At 27.1% G+C, this 5932-nt stretch overlaps 1 protein-coding gene across 1 annotated transcript in view; it reads right to left on the reverse strand.

Moving 5' to 3' along the window:
- Nucleotides 1–5932, reverse strand: part of LOC107751470 (SH3 domain-binding protein 4-A) — a 48466-nt gene that overhangs the window by 38182 nt on the left and 4352 nt on the right. The window lies entirely within an intron of this gene.

Raw genomic sequence — 5932 nt, forward strand, 5'->3', positions numbered from 1 at the left:
TATGCATATACATGTTATATATATATATATATATATATATATATATACACATACAAACAAGCACGTATATATTTAAGAAAAATATGTTAGCTTTATATTAAATATATTTATATATAATGTAAATTATATAAATATAAACATGTAAATACATGTACATATTTTCAAAATGTATACTGTATGTGTGTTTATTTATATACATAAATATACACAGTACACACATATATATTATGCAAACAAAACTTATTTTGGATTATTTTGGATATATACATATGCAATTATGCAAAATAAATACAATTATATATGCAATTAGTAAAGGTTGCAAGCCAAATTCAACCCCGTGCCACGCGTACAAATACCATACATTTGTCTCATTGTGCCGAAGCATGTGCACTAATTTTATTCCTGGTGCACAGCAAGTCAAAGGAGAACACATCATATTGTTGTTTCAATTACACTCAGAATTTCATTTGCATACATGAATACTCAAAAAGAAACAATTCAAGGCCAGTGAATTGTGTTCCCAAATGTGCCTCTCCAAAGGCAGAAGAAAATGATGCCAGATTTCATTTCTGTTGGGAGGTCTGGATTAGCCGAGGCTTAAACAAAGTCCTCTGTAAATGAACTGTGTTGCTTTGCGTCAGGTCGGGCCTTTCTCTCAAGAAACGCTCTACATAACAATGAAGACTTGCTCGCCCCCGTCCATCTCCACAAACCAAACCAAACACTCCGAAAGACATATAAAGCCCAGCACGCTCAACGTAAGCCAGTGATGATTTACCTCAGGAGTCACGCCGACTGACAACGAGACTTTCAGGGGCGTTTAGGGGGATTACAAGGACTGAATTTGTGCTGAGTCCCCATTAATTATGAAACACAATGCAACACTAGTGCTTGTGGAAACTGATGACGATTGTGCTTTCTTAGGTTTGTTCCATTCCTCAGGGAGAAAGAACAGTCATAAGATGCAGAAGTCATGCTTTCGGCCACTAAAAGTCAGATTCAGGAGATCCGCTAATGATTATTGTGTTGGTGTCAGTAAATATGCCAACAGTCATTTGTTCAAATTTTTCTTTCAATGTTAGGTCCAAAATATACTTTGAATGCAAAACTTTTCTAGCTACACAAGCTCAGTTTCATGCTTCAGACTGTAATTTATGACAAGTAGGGCTGCACGAAATCTAAATGTAATTATTATTATAATAAGGTGTTTATCACGCAACATGTGATAAAAACATTATTATAATTGTAATGAGAAATGGTTATCAAGAAAAGAGAAAATTGAAGGTCTCCCTGCAGTCTTCCAAAAAAGTTTGATGGTTAAATGTTGGAAAATAAAGTTATTAAGACATAAGCCATAAATAATAATATTGTAATTTTAGAGTTTTAGAGAACAATTGTTTTTCAGTGAGATATTATAATAGGGAGTATATTTCTATTGAGTAGTAGTAGTAAAAGTAGTAACGCCTTACTGATATAAAATTGTGCAACCGTTGCAAAGCAAACCTTTTTTTCTCTGCAAATCATAAAAAATTAAATTAAATATAGAGTAAAATAAATTGCCATTTCATTATGTATGTTTACTATAGTTAATATAAAATAATTAATTACTTTAACAATTTAGTAATAAGTATAATATAATAACATTTTCATTTCTTTATCATTTTATTTAAAAATCTAAATAAAACGGTTACTGAAATATTTATATTTAATATAATTAACAAATTATTATATTTAAAAAACATAACATTATTATTTTAAAAAAATATGTATATTTATTTGTATAATTCACATTAATATATTTTTGTTTTGTATTAATATTTAATAATGTAAATATTACTAATTCATTTTATTTAACGCAATTATTTACCATATAAAATAATTCATATGGTACAGATTTTTTTTCGTACAAATAATTCGGCCCTTAATAGGAGTATGCAAATTGCATTCTAAGTGTCCAAAAAATAGTGAGCGTTAGCATATTTCGTATTCTACAGTCAGTTTATCTTTCAGGTCAACTATTATCAGGGCAGAGAAACAGTTTGAAGACAATATTGTAGGGATGTAACGATTCACTCAACTCACAATTCGATTCACGATTTTTTTTTAACAAAATGAGATTTAAGACAAATTATACTGTAAATTAAATGTGTCCTTTTATTATTGCTTGGACAAAATGTAAGAAATCTCTTCATATAAACAAAATAATCCATTCAAAATTAGAGGCAACCATTGCATATTAATCATGATCCAAACAAAGATGCTGCATTCATTCAACATGAGTTTATGAGGCAAGATGAAAAGAAAAAATACCATCTAAACTTTTCTAAAGACAGTAAGTTCCCCTCAGACATACATTCATATAAACTCCTACCCCTAATTGAATTGCGATTTGTTTAGCATCTCAACCGATTTGAATCGTCACATATTTTAATCGATTTTCAACCGGTTCGCGGTTAATCGTTACATCCCTACAATATTGTGAAGAAAATTAGCTAAAGTTAACGCTGCAAGCAGGCTAATTCAACTCTAGCTCAATCTAGTCAATAAAGAAAAAATAATAATTGGTGTAGAAACAATTTTCACTCAGAAATTGCTAGTAAATTTCGCAATTAGTTACAAAGAAACTGCAAGTAACACGCTGAATTGAAGTAGCGAAATATAAAAAAAAACCGAAATATTTTTGCTTGTACAACAATTTCAATAATCTTTGGTTTATTTACAACTTCAAAAAATAACTTTTTACACTATAGTCAACCATCACGATCCATCCAGAACACACAATATATATACTCAACAAAACCAAACACTGGCGATGTTTACGTCTGCGCACTTCGTAGAGTATTCGTATAGTTTCTGGCTATATTTATTCTGATAATTGGACATGAGACCCCCTACAGGATGCGATTTCAGCGCTTCAGCAAGCACATAATCATTTATTTTCTGAGTTTTCACTAGTGTGTGCATGTGTTCGAGAGAGAGAGTGAAGTCCTTGGTGGGAGGAGAAAGCCTGCAGAGACTAACCAGAGCAAATCCATGGAGTCAAACCTAATTATTACAGTACACACACACACACACACACACTTCTCTGGAGACCAGTGCTGCCAGCAACCCAGCACATTCATCATTTAATATGTTCATGGAGCAATGAAATCATATTTTACATTACACACCAAATGTGGCCTGAAATTAAATAAAACCTGAAGCGCAGGATGTCTGTGTGTATTTTCTCGCGTGTGTCTGTTTGGTTACTGGGGTGGTGCCGTCTTGCATCACTCAACCATGCAGATATTTCTCGCCATTTCATGATGCAATCACTATTTGTGATAGGAAAATATCAGGTGTCTAATGCCGTGATAAAGTGCCAAATACTTTATTAAAACAAAGTTCCTTTGGATTTTTTAAGATATAGTTTTAGAGTGTCTTTTGAAATATTATTAGGTTTTGAACAATCTAAGTGTTATTTTGAATATATAATTAATATATTATTGTAACATTTTATATTAATAGAACATTACTAAATTATTTATAACTATTTTACTAAATAACTGTAAATAATTTAGTAATAAAGAATTGAAAATTATTTTTATTTTTATAGTATAGTATTTCATATTTTATAGAAACATATTGATAAAAATATACTGATATTTTAATAATAAAATTAGCACTGAAGTATTTCAATGTAAATAATTATATGAAATACAAATAATTTAGTAATAATTACGATAAATGATTTATAATATTTTAATATTTCATATTCATATTTAAAATGTATATTGATATTATATTTGAATAATAAAATGAATACTAAATTATTCCCATTTAGCATAATTTCTATAAAATAACTACATTAAATAAGTATAATAATAAATTATTTACAATATTTTAATATTCTATATTAATATATTACTTTTGACCTTGAAATTATGAAATGTAACAATACTTCAGTTATGATTTATTAAATATTTAGTATTAATATACTGTCTATTAATATTTAATACTATAAAATATTAAATATATGCTGTAAATGATACATTCTTAAATATGAATTATTAATTATTATAAACTTACAATATTTTAATATTCTATATTAATATTTTATTAATTTATATATTGACATTATATTTTAGAAAATATAATTTTATATATTATATTTTAGTTTTGTAAGTAAATTATTTGTAACATAATTAACACACACACACATACATATACATATATATATACACATATATATACACACACACACTTCAGTTATGATTTATTTTATATTTTGGGTTATTATTTTTATATTAATATTGAATAATATAAATTATTAAATAATATATTAAATTATTATAAATTATAAAAAAAAATATGAATTACTAAATTTATAATATAATTATTTACAACAACAAAATAATAATAATTTAGTACAAATATGTAATTTTTATGTCTAAATTATTATTTATTTATACAATAATAATTATGCAGTTGCAGATTATGTGTGAGAGTAAATTAATTATCTTAACTAATAGCCACAATGACGCACAAAAAAAAATTATAAGATTCATCAAAATCATGCAGCAACAGGAACAAGAAGTGACAACGGTAATGAATTGGCCATCTGCACTTCTAGATACATCAGCCGTTTAGAAATCCACAAGAGTCAAGCACAAATTTGGACATTTAAACTCTGCAGGGTGTTATCAGGGCGTCCCTGATGAGAAACTCAAAAATAAATTCCGTTTATCAGATTCCTTGTCTCAGATATCAGACAGCCTGCATCTCAAATGCATGTATTGTGCAATGCCTCTGCATTCAGTCAAAGTCATTCTCAGATGCCAATACATCCCTTCTGGCTAGAAAACAGATGGAAGCGCAAAGGACAATGACAAGATTTTTCGATTAAATGAAAATCATTCCGAAATCGACTAAGTTGAGCACTCAGAGGAATTTCTTCATCTCTTGACTTTCAGAGTTGGTTTGCTGTGACTTTATCTATGAAACACTTCATAAAATGAGGCTTCAACACATACTTGTTCTGGTCAGACGTTCATTCAACAGCAACAGCTTTCATTAACTAAATGAACTATTCTCAAAGCACAAAATAACATAAGGCCTACATTTTTTCTCCTTACAAAAGTGTGAAAGAACTAATGTATTTGATTACAACAGTCTTCTAAATTAGGTTTAAGGGCAAATCTCTCAAAACCTATCCAGAAATTCATATTGACATTTTTTTTTAAATAATAATAATAAAAAAAATAATAATATAATTAAAATAAATTATTTGAGTATTAACATATAAAATGATTACAATAAATAAATATAAACATTTAAGCTATAAATATTTAGATTATGCTATTTATGTTATTTATTTATATATGTTACATTAATATTTAATAATACAAATATTACACAATTATTTTTAATACTAATAATAATTTATTTTCATTTTTAATATACTTATTTTATTTATTAGATAATAATGTGGGTGGATATAATTAACATGTAAAATCATTATAATAAATATTAATTATATAAATTATATTTATATTATATTATATATTTGTATATGTTATATTAATATTTAATAATACAATATTACTTAATTACTTTATTTATAACTATTTACCAAATAAAGCAATTAAATAAAACCATTTAACATTTTTTTATTTTTATATTTAATATACTTATTTTATATATTACATAACTGCTGATTATTTGTGATATTAAATTAGAGTAACTAATAGTCACAAAAACACAATAAGAAATGCTTAAATTATAAGATTCAAAAGCACATCAATAAGTGGGAAGTACATAACGAAAAAAAAAATTTTTTAAACAGGATTAAGTGCAAATTTCTCAAAACTTGTCCAGAACATCTCAACTGACCGAACACAAAACTACAAGAAATCATATTTTGCAAAAAAAAAAAAAAATTTGGGAAGGGGCA

The sequence above is a fragment of the Sinocyclocheilus rhinocerous genome, unplaced genomic scaffold (genome assembly GCF_001515625.1).
Source record: "Sinocyclocheilus rhinocerous isolate Xijiao unplaced genomic scaffold, SAMN03320098_v1.1 scaffold2046, whole genome shotgun sequence".
In the NCBI taxonomy this organism is placed as follows: domain Eukaryota; kingdom Metazoa; phylum Chordata; class Actinopteri; order Cypriniformes; family Cyprinidae; genus Sinocyclocheilus; species Sinocyclocheilus rhinocerous.